General features: G+C 37.2%; 1 protein-coding gene across 1 annotated transcript in view; it reads left to right on the top strand.

The window, feature by feature from the left end:
- The first annotated feature begins 1,283 nt into the window (after nt 1-1,283).
- The window catches only part of LOC149194501 (protein TIFY 10b-like), a 33,600-nt gene continuing 18,031 nt past the window's right edge, over nt 1,284-16,852 (top strand). Inside the window, exon 1 of the mRNA XM_089407651.1 lies at nt 1,284-1,405. The gene's annotated coding sequence lies outside the window, so the exon portion shown is untranslated. The remainder of the gene's footprint in view (nt 1,406-16,852) is intronic.

Genomic DNA, 16,852 nt, shown 5'->3' with positions numbered 1-16,852 from the left:
TATAATTTCATAAAGTTAACTTGAGTCGAGTCAAGTCTAGTTAGAGTCTGTCATAAATTCCATATTTAAAATGATTATAATTTGAGTCAAGTCTAATTAGAGTAAGTCATAATTCGATAATTAAAATGATTATAATGTGTGAAAGCAAGTTAACTCGAGTCAAGTGTAGGTAAAGTCTGTCATAATTCTATAATTATCTCAACTATAGTGTGTGAAAGCCAAGAGTGGTTACTATGTATGTATGTGAGAAAAATTTATAAATAAAATATTTATTTTGCGTGTGAATTAGTGTTTTTTTTACTTCTTCTTTCCAACTGAAGTAAAGCTACCTAGATAATTATGTATAAAAAAAATTATAAAGAATTTTTCATGGTAGCAAGGTAGAATTGATAAATGTTAATTGTCTGCCATTAAGTAATATATATAACCAAATAACTCAAGCAAATATCATAAGTAATGATACGTTCAAACTGGGAAAAGTTTTACCTGGTTAAAGAAATAATCACTATGCCAATTTCTAAGACAATTACGTACTTTTTCTACGAAAAGTAACAGCATTTGGAAATAGATAGAAGAACATAAATCGTCCATATTATTATTTTCAATTGTTACAAAATTGCGCATGAACTTCGTTATTTTGACTGCACACGTCATAATTTTCTAACTGCTTGAGAGAGTTTGTCTATTAAATCAATTTCGTAGCAAGTTTAAATTCTAATAAATATTTTGTGATGACCTATAATTATTTACATCAATTTCAAAATCTGATTGTAATCTTTACAGATTATTAATATCATAATTTATATTAAATAGATTTCGTAGCAAGTTTAAATTCTAATAACTATTTTGTGATGACCTTAAATTGTTTACATCAATTTCAAAATCTGGTTGTAACCTTTACAGATTATTAATATCATACTTTATATATAATATTATAAAAGTATTTATGAAGCGCAGATTAATTGTTTTATGTGGATTTTCAAATTTTACTAGAGGTTAAAAATGCGAGTCACTTTTAACACATATAAATGGTTGCATAAAACATATATTCCATATTTTTTAATTAAAAAAATCGATTTTATTCATATTTTAAATTTTGATTTGATTAATATCCCAACCTATCAACAACCTATCTCCATTGCATGACGAAATTATGTTCCATGCTCCACGTTGAAGCTCTGCTACATGTCCATCCACGAAAGACCATGCATGCATGAGCTTGGATGGGAAGACAAATGGCCAGTGTCGTGTTTCATCCATTACGGCTTTCATCTCTTATTTAACTGACCCTTTCTCAGCCGCGCGCGGGTTTTGGCTCTTTGGCCATCCTTCCTCCCCGCGTCCGGTGTGGGGAGGTTCATGCGGTCTTCGGCGCTTTCGCTCATGGTGGAGGCTCTCTGATAAGGTTAGTACATTGTTTCTAAATCTGTAAGTTTCCATTTCCTGAACATGTATCAAGGCTTTTTATGGTTTTTACATCCATGAATGTTCATATATAGAATCGAATGTTTTTTCTCTAGTCAATTAAGTTTGGAGTTTCAAAAACAAGAATGTTTCTTTAGTCTGTGTTATCCCTCGGGACCACTCTCAGGATGTTTAAGGAAATCTTACAAAAACTCAGGAAGTTTATAGTAGTTTATAAACCATGCACAGACATAAGGTTCAGAATAGGAGAATGGTGGTGCGTTGTCGAGGTATACTGTTGTTGTTTTGCCTGTAATGATTCCCCTTCCTATTAGCTTATCCTCAGAAGTCTCGGCTTCGAAATCTCTCAAGTTCTCCTGGTTTGGAACAGTCTCCTCTCCCATTATCGGAAAAAAAAAAATCGGTTGTCGGATTTTTCCTTTTTTCTAAACGAAATTTCAAAATCTCATAGGGATTGGGGATGTCTGTCATTTAGTGACCTGTCACGTACCTGAGTTTTCTACAAATTTCTAGGATTATCCCTCATTTGGTCAAATTGACGGTGTGCTGTCGTCATCAATAGTAAAGTTTCTGAACCTTTTCGAATTTTTTCCTGCGTTCGTAAATGCCTTGATTTCTGGAGGTGTCCTTCCAGGGTCCTCAACGATCTCTCAATCATCCTTCTGGGGTTGTTACACAAAGAAAATCATCCTTCTGCCATTATTATTGAAGAAAGCGTTGGTTCAAGGTTGGGAGAAGCGTGCAAGGATTTAACCTATTCCTCGGAAGACTTTGATAAGCATATGAATTAATTAAATAATGAATAATGGAAATGTGAATATTATGATTGTCCAATATAGAGTAGAGTAGATGATTACTATAAAATTCAATGCTTTAAAATTATATAATGCTAAATGAAAATTTTATTGTTGTCGATTAATGGACATAAGTGTTAATGAATCATAAAATGGAGTTGTTTTTTATTTATTTGTTGTCGATTAATGGACATAAGTGTTAATGAATCATAAAATGGAGTTGTTTTTTATTTATTTGTCTTCTTGCAAGTAAAGAAGATGTGCATAGGTGCTACGACAAAGGTCCTTTTGGATAGTCAAAGTGGAAAGAGGGTACCTAGAATGTTTTGTTGAATTTTCCTAAGTAAAATTTCTATAATAAAATAAATACAATGTAGAATAATTGACCATATATATTCCCCTAAACAAACATAGATCTAGGTGGTAAGACTCGACATTCATAAATAGACATACACAAACTGTGAGGCTCACTAGTATTGTTGAATTTTCCTAAGTAAAATTTCTATAATAAAATAAATACAATGTAGAATAATTGACCATATATATTCCCCTAAACTAACATAGATCTAGGTGGTAAGACTCGACATTCATAAATAGACATACACAAACTGTGAGGCTCACTAGTATTAGGAGATGTGTGTTAAAAGTTGTAGACTAAAAAGAGTTACAAGTATACATAAATAAACCTATATTTAATATTAAGGTTGAGGGTTGGGGTTTATGTTCAAGTTAGATGTGCATATTATAGACATACACTAACTGTGGGGCTCACTAGCATTAGAAGATGTTTGTTAAAAGTTGTAGACTAAAAAGAGTTACAAGTATACATAAATAAACTTATATTTAATATTAAGGTTGAGGGTTGGGGTTTATGTTCATGTTAGATGTGCATATTGGTAGAAAGAAAATAAGTTGTTCACAAGCCAAGCACATACAATCCTGAACAAAAGAGGGTTAGAGTTCAGAAGGTCAAAGGAAATCCCCCATTACACGGGTCCACTATGTCTATATATATATATATATATATATATATAATTGCATACCTAAAAAAAACTGACTAAATATATTTAAGAATTCTTAAAATGTGCAATAGAGAAGTTCCATAGATTAAGAATATAGGAAAACATATATACATTTATTAAGAAGAGAACAATATTTTGAAAGAAAATTATATTAGAAATTATAATGAAGAGAACAATATTTTGAAAGAAAATTATATTAGAAATTATAATGTAGAAACAGTTAATTTAGCATTATCATAATGAAAGATTCTAAAAGGAAGAAATGAAAAACTGCAAGCTTGAGCCCTATCTTTTTATACAGAAAATGTGTGTTTATATTAAGTGACCCAACCTAATAATAAATAAAACATAACCCTCAAACAAGAATTCACATACCAATATATAATATGTATATATTCTACAGGTGTATGAGAAAATGTATTCACGACTAAAGGAACCAGCATAGTATAAACATTCTTTAGTATAGTATAAATAAACTCTCGAAGAGAAGGCAAACCCTCACACTAAATATCAAATTCAATACTCAACAATCACATAATACAATGCTTTTGAATAAAACAATCCTAACGGGGAGAAGTATGTCTACGACCATTCTAGGCAGAGATTGCAAAAACCCTATCTTGTAAATTTAAACGAGCCAAAAGAAAGCCAGATGGCCATATCGGCATGAAGAACCTGGCAATGTTTAATATGGTAAATTGAGCACCTGGCAATGTTTAATAGGTAAAATGAGCACCTTTAACTCTAGAGCAAAACGAGACTCCAAGAAAGACTCAAACAATTTTTTTGTTGCATCTATTATTCACTGAAATTCATGGCGTCGTGAAAGCATACCTAGAGAAAGGATAAGTAGGGTTAAACCTTGCGCAAACCCTCAGTGGAATTCATTAAAAGGGGAAAAAAATATATGCTAAGGGTTAAAAAAAAATGTTTTGCCTGTAGATGTTCAGATGAAGTCGCCATATTTCAAAGACAGTATTGAACTCTTAAATATATCCCTCACGAAGGAAGTGAAAATAAAAATAGAAAACGAGTGTAAGAGACTAACGCTAGAATTTAGGGTTCTAATGCTAGAATTTATATCTCTCAGTGGAATTCATTAGAAGGCGAAAAATATATAATAAGGGCGAAAAATATATAATAAGGGTTAAAAAAATAGATGTTCAGATGAAGTCGCCATATTTCAAAGACATTATTGAACTCTTAAATATATCCCTCACGAAGGAAGTGAAAATAAAAATGGAAAACCAGTGTAAGAGACTAATGCTAGAATTTAGGGTTCTAGAACTCGTACCACAATGAAAAACTCATTAGTTAAATCTCTCGAAAGGCCAGAAGCACTACCAAATCTCCTTGTGAAAGTCTGGTGCTATGGCTAAGAAACCCTCCATGCAGAGTTGTAACACTTACATAAATGATAGAGTACAGTTAACATACATAAGTTTCCACCGTTAAGAAAAAAATTAATACAGACATCACTAAAGGGGAATACATACAAGCATCACTAAACGGGAATACAAAAATTCTGTAACAACTTACCAAAGGTCGAGCCTGTATAATGTCCTAAACACACGCCCAACCATATTGAAATTTTGATATTTTTATTTGAGTAGAGTTAACACGATTATGGTGCTTACTACTTTGAAAATAAGACAAAACACCTTGTTAGAGTAGGGTTTGAAATGAAGTCACATAACCTCCTTCGCTACAAGAGAATAAACATTATGAATCCATGACAATGGGGCTTGGTAGGGTAGCTACGCTAAAGACAGCATTATACAAAATACTCATACTTGAAATGACAAAGACGTAATTTGTCAAAATAATTTTTTTCTTCACAAAATTTAAAACACTTTCAGGTTAAAACCAAAATAAACTAGAGAATTTGGCTATATCTTAGTTATGTGGGCTAAATTCGACAGCAAAGCAAGGGGAGAAGTCCCAAGTCTGGAGGAGAGGACAAGTAAAGTCGATTAACCCTAAATTCTAAAACGCAAAATTACATAACATTCCAATGGAAGAAATTGCACAGCAGAATAAAATAAAAGGTGAGTTGACAACATCGTCACTCTGATACTAACAATTACTTTGCAGGGGGCCCATCGAGCAATTTACCATCGCCCACAATTTCCGTGGGGAACAACCGACTCTTCTTAACGCGGAACCTGAACTCGTCCCCTTCATAAATTCTAAGACCCGTTGCCCTTATTTTATCCATTCTCTCCATCAGAGGCAACCCTTCGGAGGTAGCGATGTTACGAAGTTCAGACTCATACCCTGAAACGATCTTCCTAATGGCAGCAGCATATGCTTGGTCCTCTGAATAATATACTCCCTCTATGGAATTCGTGGGCCGCTCATAGCTGTCAGATTCATCGAAGGCATAGGCTTCGCTCTTCATTAACACATACACGGTGGTCGGTGCAGGTGGTGGAGTAGCAGGAAGAGGTGGCGGAGCGGGTGCTTTCCTCTTCTTTGCTGCAGTACAACACTCGTTCAGTTTACCGGAATTAACCCTTTTAGCGGCAGCGGATCGCCGTAGAGGCTTTGACGAGGAAAAGGACCATGCGTCTGATTTTTTTGGCTCCATTCCAAGTTACTCTGCAAGTAGAACCCTAAACGGAACACGAGGATTGAAGAAATTGACAGGTAAACCTTAAACCGGAAGAGAAGAGCGAGGAAAATTCACAGTTCTTAGTACAACCTTCCACACTACGTATATATAGAAGAATTGAGAAAATTTCACGGACATGATTAAGCTCTTCGTTGGAAATAGTCTGCATGCAATGTATATGTGAGTTAGTTCTACTTTAGTTTATAACAAGTTAACCAGAATTGAGTCCAGTTTATTATAATTTCATAAAGTTAACTTGAGTCGAGTCAAGTCTAGTTAGAGTCTGTCATAAATTCCATAATTAAAATGATTATAATTAAATTAAAATGATTAATAGTAAGTCATAATTCGATAATTAAAATGATTATAATGTGTGAAAGCTTAAAATGATTATAATGTGTGAAAGCAAGTTAACTCGAGTCAATTCTAGTTAAAGTCTGTCATAAATCTATAATTATCTCAATTATAGTGTGTGAAAGCCCAGAGTGGTTACTATGTATGTATGTGAGAAAAATTTATAAATAAAATATTTATTTTCCGTTTTTTTCTTCTTCTTTCCAACTGAAGTAAAGCTACTTAGATAATTATGTATAAAAAAAAATATAAAGAATTTTTCATTCTAGCAAGGTAGAATTGATAAATGTTAATTGTCTGCCATTAAGTAATATATATAACCAAATAACTCAAGCAAATATCATAAGGAATGATACGTTAAAAAACTGGGAAAAGTTTTACCTGGTTAAAGAAATAATCACTATGCCAATTTCTAAGGCAATTACGTACTTTTACTGCGAAAAGTAACAACATTTGGAAATAGATAGAAGAACATAAATCGTCGAGATTATTATTTTAAATTGTTACGAAATTGCGCATGAACTTCGTTATTTTGACTGCATACGTCATCATTTTCTAACTGCTTGAGAGAGTTTGTCTATTAAATAAATTTCGTAGCAAGTTTAAATTCTAATAAATATTTTGCTATGATCTTGAATTGTTTACATCAATTTCAAATTCTGAATGTAATCTTTATAGATTATTAATATCATAATTTATATATGATATTATAAAAGTATCTATGAAGTGCAGATTAATTGTTTTATGTGGATTTTCAAATTTTATTAGAGGTTAAAAATGTGAGTCACTTTTAATGCATATAAACGGTGGCATAAAACAAAATTTCCATAATTTTTAATTTAAAAAACGATTTTATTTATATCTTTAATTTAGATTTGATTAACGATTTTATTTATATCTTTAATTTAGATTTGATTAATATTCCAATCGGAATAGATATGCAACGAAAATTTGTTTATATTAAAATTTTATTTTATCATTGATATAACATTATTAAACATTTTTTTATTAATTTTAATATATAATATTAAAATGCTAAATTTGATTTAAATATATGCGCCACGTAGTAATGTTCACCTTGACCCTTTTTCAAGGTTACCCTCATAAATTCATTTATTAACACAAATGGCACATTCCTTAAAAGATGCCGTACATATTGTATTTGTACTGTTAAATTGAGCAGTTGCTTAGATATAACTGGCACATTATCTGAAAAAGGCACGCGCAAGAAATTAATTTATAATTATTACTTCACTTACTGATCACTCTATGTTGAATGACCACACGTTTTTTTATCAATCGTGTGACGTTTTTACTTTAAATTTATTTAGAAATAATAATTTTTTTATAAATTAGTTTAGGTTTATTTTAATTTCGGATCTGTTAAGGGTGAGGGTATCAAATTTCTGGATATGTAAATCTCTCGAAGAGTGAAAATCTCTCGAAGAGTGAAAAGAGATCCAAAGTTAAGATGTATCTAGGCACATTTTTTATTGTATTTTAACTAAGTCCAAAAGTTTACAAGACATTACAACATTTCTACATACTTCTCTAGGAACTTACTTTTAATTTTTTTATTAATTTTTAATTGAGCCCACATGTAAATGTTTACAAACATTTACACCACTACAACATCTCCCCAAATATCATGGTTAAAAATCTGGTTATATTTTCTGTTTAATATATTAATTAAGTTTTAATATAAAAAAATTAAATTAAATTATAATATTTATAATTTTTCTAATTTTGAAATCAGTGATGGATTTTGGGCATGTCATTATAACTACTATTTATATTTATATGTTATAGATTTCAATGTGATATATATATGATTTTCTTTTATTTAAAAATTTGTTTGTAATTTTATTAATAAAAATAAAATTACAATATAAAAAAATTGAATTTGAAAAATATTTACATCTAACCTATCATGTAACATCTAATGCCTAAATTATTTGTTTTTAGTAAGATCTCATAGGTAAAAAACAAGCTAAAGGCCTAAGATCTAGAATTATATGGTAGGAATGAAAGTCAACCCCTTATGGATCACCGACGGGTAATTCTAGGTAACTTGGTTTTCCTTGAATAAGAGGGATGATAGAAACCAATAATAACTATCACCATTGTTGATTTGACAATTGAATTATGATTATTTTTCCCACTATTAAAAATAAATAAAATCAAAAAATTCAAAATCCTATATCTTAGATTAAAAATAGAATTTAACAATGATATATTAATTTCTCCACAAATATATTGTTAATAATAATATGAAATTTCAAAATATACATTAATAATAAAATAATATTATCTCATTCACAATCATTACTAATCATGCCACTCAATTTAAAATAAAATTGAACACTAAAATATTATGATGTCACCCAGATCACTTGATAATAATAATATGAAATTTCAAAATATACTTTAATAATAAAATAAAATTATCTCGTTCACAATCCTTACTAATCACGCCACTCAATTTAAAATAAAATTGAACACTAAAATATTATGATGTCACGCAGATCACTTGTTTAAGTCTTTTTGGCTAGAATTCTACACTTTTTTGGCAAAATCATTTTTTTTTTTTGGGTCAAAATGAGTTTTTTCAATATAGATTCAACACCTTGAAAAATCCTTGTAGCACTAAGATTGCAAGAATTTACAACTCAAACATGTGATTCCAAGAAATTCCTAACCAACAAATTAAACCATAATATATGTTGAAAAACTCTCCCATAAATAAAAGGGAACCAACAAATTAAACCATAAAATAAGTTGAAAAACTCTCCCATAAATAAAAGTTTCCGTGTACATAAAACTTTGTTTAGACAATCTTCGGCAAAATCACATAACCAATCTTTTGTCGACGCGTTTCGAACCAACCAGTGTGGTTCATCGTCGTGATGATGAACCACACTGGTTGGTTCGAAACGCGTCGACAAAAGATTGGTTATCGTCGTGACGATGAACCACACTGGTTGGTTCGAAACGCGTCGACAAAAGATTGGTTATGTGATTTTGCCGAAAATTGTCTAAACAATGTTATGGATCACAGAAGTCTATATTCTTTAACATTCAAAAACATTTGAAAAAAATATATATATAATCAAAAGCTCTAATACATAACATGTTTAGCTAACTTTCGAACCTCGTGATGCCAACAACAAGCAATATGGGAGCTTCGGCGACAATGGCGGAACCCTAACCCTAGTTTCAGTGCAGGCACGAGTCTAACCATGGCGATGATCGGCCTGAGCGTTGGGTTCACGGATCTCTGACTCGCTGCAACGCGACAACAGGCTCATGGGTTTTTCTTGGCACCTTGTTTTATGCTGCGGTCCCCCACCGGTCACTTTGGTGAACAGGTCTCCTACCTTTCCGCTGGGGGGCGGCCCCCTGGTCGATCTCCTCTGGGACAACTCTGCATCGACAGGCAGTCATGGGCGACGAAGACCTCGTAGATTACGAGGCGGACCCCACACCTCACCAAGACATCTGGGCGCATACGAAGAGGCCTACTATGAAACCTCGGAGTGTTGAACTGGCCTCTGAGACAGCTGCCTCCTCTCTGCAACCACATCTGCCACTCACAGGGAAGAAGAAAACCTCTGATTTCATCCTGGCCGACTCTCCGGCCCTTGAATGCCTGCCCCTTTCCCCTGCTACTCTACATTTATTGGGCTCCTGCCTTCAGTCCTCGCCTTCTTTCGACTCTCCGCTTCTGAACCCCACTCGCCTTGCCTTACCAAAACCCCCACCGCCTCCGCCTCCATCGACTTCACTTTCACCCTCCGTCTCATTTATGCCACAGAACCTACAGGCTTCACCCCGCCCCCGCCTTTCTCTTCTCCCGGGCACTAGCTGTATTGGACCTCGCTCCCCGATACGCTCGGGCTGTTTTCACACTCCTCTGCTCCCGGTTCGATCTGCGGGATCCGCACAGCAAAGTTCATCAGATACGTGTCGTAAACTATTAAAGGACCTCCCCTTTGGCAAGCGCACAGAGAAATTGAAAAAAGGCAGATGCCTTCGAGCTATTGATTCAGACTTCAACATCACCTTTGGGGAAGAAGCACCGTTACCGGATGTGATGGAAAATGCCCGCAAAGTCCTAGTCGGTAGGGTAAGGGGACGTACCTACTCTGTGGAAAGACTCAAGCTCTGGGTGGAGGAGATATGGGGCACTCTGCTCAAAGAACTTCCTGATATCATGGTCCTCACGCGGGGTTGGTTCGCATTGCACTTCCATAGGCTTGAATATACACAATGTATTATCTCCCAATATTGGCATATCGAGTTAGCACCAGTCATGCTCAAGCGATGGGATCCTTTGTTCGACCCGGAACATGAACAATTGGGGGCTGGACCCATCTGGGTTCGTCTTCCTGGTCTGTCCATGCAATTTTGGAACCCATATGTTTTCAAGCGAATTGGGGACACTCTAGGCACTTACCTGGAGCATGACAGATCCTACGAGAAAACGGGAATCAGGACAATGGCCCGTATACTTGTTCATCTTGACACCAGGTCGGGATTGGAGGAGAAAATCACCCTGCATCACAGGCATGTCTCGCGCAAGCAACTGCTGGATTACGAAGGTGTACCATTCAGATGTCGAAGATGCCATAAAATTGGTCATCTCTATAAGGATTGCCCACTGAATTCGGGGGTGACTTCCGAGGATACCAAAGGCCCTAGACAACAGCCTACTGTGGATCAAAATATAGGAGTTAATATTCCTACGGAAGGGGAGCAGACTCAACATGAGACTCCATCTAAGCTGGCTAGTGAAGGCGCCAAAAAGAACACCAGAAGAAGGGCTTCATCTACACCTGGGCCGCCTCGTACCCGCTCCAAGACTGCGGAGACTGCTTCTGTTCATACGGGTAATGTTTCTATTCCCAATTATTCTCTCAATATTTCTGATGCTATGCAATCTGTTACACACTCTTCTTTGCGGTCCCCTAATTCTGAACAAATACCCCTTCCCTCCATCCCCTGCACCATTGCTCCTCCTCCTCCCACCTTCTCCACGACACCTTCCTCTCACATATTGGATCTGGGTCTCCCTGAATCCTCCACCTCTCCGGTTGGATCCGGATCACACCCTTATCATCTCAGATCCCGGGATCGACCCAGATTACTGGGTCTGGGATCATCCCCCGGTCGTTACCGCAAGCCGAAGAGGGGTAGACCATCTAAAATCAATTCGGCCATACAAAATGTTGTTGTTGATGTCGCCCAGGGGCGACAGTATACCATTGAACGGGCACTTAGAGCTATTGAACCCCTGACCTGCGGTTCCCCATTATCTGGCTCTCATACAATTGCAGGGGACTAGCCAACCCCAAAAAACGTCTGGCTCTGAAAAGACTTATGTATGAATCAAGATGCGACATAATATCCCTTCAGGAAACCTTATGCACATCTGAGGTGGCGGTGCGCAGTTTACAAGCTCTCCTCCCTAGCTGGATTTTACATGGATTGGATGCATGTGGTCGATTTGGTGGTTTAGTCATTGGTATTAATCCCAGAAAATGCAGACCTCTCTCCATATGGGGGGGCAGAGGCTTCCTCGGCATGGAAATTTTCATGGGAAATTTGGGCATCCCTATCAGGATTATTAACATATATGGTCCCAACCAGAATAGGCTTTCTTTTTGGCAAAACTTTCTAAATGTCAATCATATTACACAGAATACAGTGTTGGGGGGAAATTTCAAATTCTCCTTAGGGGTTGGAGAATCCTGGGGACACCATGCACAGAGTGATCCTATTGCGAATCAAATGAATATGTTAATTGATGCACATAGACTAGTGGATATACCTATGAACAAGAATCTCCCAAAGTGGCACAATTAGCGAACTGGTGAGCCAGCTCTGGGGCGGCGATTAGACAGATTTATGATGCATGAGGAGTTGATTCAATTGTTTCCCCTGTATAGGCAATGGGTCAGCATTGGGGGGCTATCAGATCATCATCCGATTCTTCTTCAGGTCAGTGATAAAAAATTAAAGCCACGCTCCCCTTTTAAATTCTTTGCTGGGTTCCTCAAAGAGCCGGATTACATCAAGATGGTCACGGATTTCTGGGCATCACAACCTCCCGTGAGAGAGCTAAGGAAAGCGATGGATTTCTGTGATAGACTAAAGAAGCTCAAGGAATTGACTGAGATCTGGGCAAGGAGAAAGAGGATTAGTGATGAACAGCTGCTAAAGGACACTGAAGAACAGATAGCTCTATTGACAGATGAGAAGGGTATTGGTTACCTCACTGATGACTCGAAATCATTACTGAATCAGTTTCTTGGGCAAAAAACAAGGATACTACAGGAAGAGGAGGAGATGTGGAGGCTAAAAAGCAGAGCCATTTGGCTCAAAGCTGGAGACAATAATACTAAATACTTCCATAATCTCGCTAATGGCAGGAAGGCATCAAAAACTATTTGGAAACTGCCATGTGAACCAGATGGTTGGGCTACCACGCTCAGCAACTTGCTAAATTAGGGGTTCTACACTTTAAGCACCAATTCACTGCACCGAATGTCATCAACCTACCAGACATCATCAATCTTGCAGGTCACTTTCCTCGCTTTGTGGGACAAGAGGACAATGAAGATATCATTCAACCGGTCACAAAACAGGAGCTGGAAAGTACTCTCAAATGGTTTAAAAAAGACAAAAGTCTGGGGCCGGACTGCTGGCCAGTGGAGTTCTATCTTTCTTTCTTTGATATACTGGGCGAGGACTTATTGGAAGTCATTGAGGAAAGCCGAATCACTGGGCACATACACCCACCTATGAACCAGACTTTCATTGCCTTGATACCCAAAACTGATGACCAGTTATCCTTCAATGACTTTCGTCCTATATCATTATGTAATTGCCTCTACAAAATTATTGCCAAAATCATTGCCAACCGCATTAAACCCATTCTGTCCTCACACATATCTGCAGAACAGTTTGCCTTCCTCCAAAATCGCCACATCCAAGAGGCTATTGGTACCGCCCAGGAAGCCTTACATTCCATAAAGCTAAAGAACCTCAAAGGCATATCTCTAAAGATCGACCTTGCAAAGGCTTTTGACAAGGTAAACTGGCTCTATTTGAAAATGATTCTCACCCATTTGGGTTTCCCCCACATGCTCATTAACTAGATAATGGGTTGTATATCTACTGTCTCCTTTGCTATCCTTATTAATGGTTCGGCCTCTGCTCGCTTCAACATCAACAGAGGTATCAGGCAAGGCTGCCCTCTTTCCCCACTACTCTTCCTTATTGTCATGGAAGGGCTCAGTCGGCTTATAGCTACAGCAAAAAGGAATGGAGACTTCAGCGGACTCAAGATTACTGAACAGTACTATCTTACTCATCTACTGTTTGTTGACAACATCTTAATCTTCTTGAATGGAAGTGTTCGGGATTCCATTTCTCTAAATTACATTCTTCAACTCTTCTGTAAAGCCACGGGCATGGAGATTAACAAGGAGAAATCTACCAGGTCCACGATGGGGTGCACATATCAGGAAGCTCAGCTGGCGACCCAGCATTTCCCCTTTTTGGAAAATAACTTGCTGGAGGGCATCAAATATCTTGGCTTCAGACTAAGGCCGGATGGGTACAAAATTGAGCACTGGTCTTGGCTTATCAACAAAATCGAAAAAAGGATAAATTGTTGGCATCATCGTCTTCTGTCTAAAGCAGGTAGACTACTGCTGATCAAATCTGTTCTTGAGGCTACCCCAGTTTACTGGATGTCCCTCACATGGATCCCAAAGAACATTCTTCAAAAAATTCAACAAATTTGCAATAGTTTCCTGTGGAATGGCAATAAAAAGGGGAAGATCTTTGCCTGGACAAGATGGTCATTGGTCACTACACCAAAGAGATGGGGAGGGTGGGGACTGAAATCTCTATCGGAATTTGCACAAGCGTTGACAGCCAAGCAGGGCTCGTCACTTCTCAAACTGAACAGTTTATGGGCAGAAGTTATACACCAAAAGTACATTTGGCCCTCTAACATCATTGAATGGATCCGCAGACCCCATTGGAACAGACAAGGCATATTTGTGATCTGGAAGGCCACTCTAAATGCTATGCCCCTCATTAGAGACAATCTGTTATGGCGAATTGGTAATGGTACACAAGTCCGCATTGGCTTAGATCCTTGGCCTGGCTCGGGGAATGCGCACCTACTGCCGGAAGATTTGGTTCGTTATCTCAACAACAGGGGCATAAAATATCTTGCACAGATTGGAGATCAGCAACATTCTTCCATCTTTTCACAGGCATGGATAACTGACCGTCAGTGGCAACTGATAGATGAATGGAATGCTAATTGGAAAGGCTACATACAGGCACTAACCAAATCGCACATCAAGATACATGAGGAAGAGGATGAGTTAATCTGGGCGCCCGCCAAATCTGGTAATTATGCTCCGAAGATTGGCTACTACAAGTTGATCGAGGCAAAGAAACCCGACATGGATAAAAACTGGTGGTCAGTCATCTGGCATCTACAAGCTCAACCAAGAGCTCGACTTCTCATGTGGAATATTCTTGCAGACAAATTACCAACTGGCTCCATCCTCAGGAAAAGATCTTTTGCTGGACCGACATGGTGCGTCCTATGCAGAAAAGAGGAAGAAACAACTCCAAACCTATTTCTTACCTGTGAGGTCACAAAGGATTTATGGAACCAGGTCACACAGGCCCTCAATATAAATACTGCTTAGCAGGGGGCATATATACCTACGGCCTGGGAACAATGGTGGTCTGCTGTGGCTACAGAAAAGTCTAGGAACTTACCGCTTCTGGTGTCCTGGTACATCTGGAACAGACGTAATGCCATAATCTTTGAGGACTGCATGGTCAATTGGCACCTACTCCCTCCATCCATATGCGTGGCATACACGGAGATCCCATTTGAAAATAAACATAACACTCCCAAGAACATTATGCCTGAAATTATTAACAAGGATCTGTCGTGGGCATACTTTGATGGGGCTGCACCGAGGCAAGGCTGTGGGGGGGGGGCATTCTATTTCATCTATCTGATACACACTATTTTCACCTGAGGATGGGACTTGGTCTGGGCACCAACAACCATGCTGAATTAATTACTCTGAGACATCTCCTCTATTTTGCTTTATCCAAAAACTGTCGGCAACTACAAATTTTTGGGGACTCAAAGATTGTGATTGATTGGGCAAATAACAAATCTATCTGTCATGCATATTCTTTGAAGCATATCTTGGAAGGAATTGTTTTTCTTAAAACACATTTTGACCAGATCACTATTTCTCGTATCTACAGGGAAAGAAATTCAACTGCTGACCGGCTCTCGAAAGAAGCGGCGGATCGACCTCTAGGAGATTGGCTGATCGAGGAATACAATCCAGATGGGATGCACAGATTTTTTCATCGACCATATATTGACGGCCTCCTACAGGGGGGCAATGCCCCCATCTAAATTTTTTGCTATGTTATGATACTCATTGTATATATCAGCTACAGTACAGATCATCCTTTTTGCTATGCTATGATACTCATTGTATATAACAGCCACAATACAGATCTTGCTTCTGTATAGCAGATACACTCTACAGCTCTGTTTATTTTGGTTATTTTTGAGACATTACACATTCTCTATGGGATACAGATCCATCGTATCTCTGTGGGTCTCTATTTGATGTAAATTTTGTTTTTTTTTCTGAGCAGTGGTGAAAACCACACTACAGCATATGCCAATGGCATCAACAGCATTTAATTTCTTATTAATAGAAATTATGAATTCTCTTTCTTCGGGAAAAAAAAAAAAAAAAACATGTTTAGACAACACAAAAAAAATAATGCCACTATAATTTGGAAAAAATAACATAAATCAAATCACTATTATTTATACAATACCGATTCAAACCTTGGAGCGTCACCATCAACCGCTCTCCATAAGTCTACCCAACTATTTCAACCAACATCTCTTTGAAAAATAAGTATATATATTTTTTTTGTAAGCTAACATAGGACCTTTCGTGTTCTATTAATTCAGGTTAAAACACTGTACATGCATACAGTGGCCTCAACCCGCTCCAAAGGGAAACCGGGTCTGTTGGCCACCTTAGGTTTTTACATGCCATCCAAAAACAACAAATACTAAGCTCCATGCTAAGTATATTAAACAGCCAAAGAGACTAATCTTGTTTCCTATTTGCATAATGAACTATAACAAAATGAAAGCATGCTCTCAGCAACCTAACTAAGAGAACCTTATACATAACCGGAGGTATCAGTCTGCCATAGTACCCTGCTGATTGTCTTCTTCCTTTGTTCCAGGAGCTATCTTCTTTAACTACTGCTGAATCTCATCGAGCTTTCCATCCTGCATGAGAAGAGTTATCTAAAGGTTCTTCATCTCTTTTTTCAAATTTGGAATACCCTGGGCCATTTCTGCCATCTCCATAGCTACATGTTCCATTGCTTTTGCTAGCAACCTCTTCATTACCCAGTAAACATGAAGGGCCTACTTATATAGGGACATGCGGTCTCTGGTGTTTCCTGGGTCCGAAACAGATATTCCCAATCTTCCATTTCATATTTCGACTCCTCCTACGTGGCCGCAACCTCCAACTCCTGAATTATCC

Source organism: Pinus tabuliformis, chromosome 2_2 (genome assembly GCF_031772625.1).
Source record: "Pinus tabuliformis cultivar Carrire ecotype Pingquan chromosome 2_2, CPIR1, whole genome shotgun sequence".
NCBI lineage: Eukaryota > Viridiplantae > Streptophyta > Pinopsida > Pinales > Pinaceae > Pinus > Pinus tabuliformis.
Note: the sequence above shows the minus strand (reverse complement) of the source record. Positions and strands in the feature narration are given on the sequence as shown.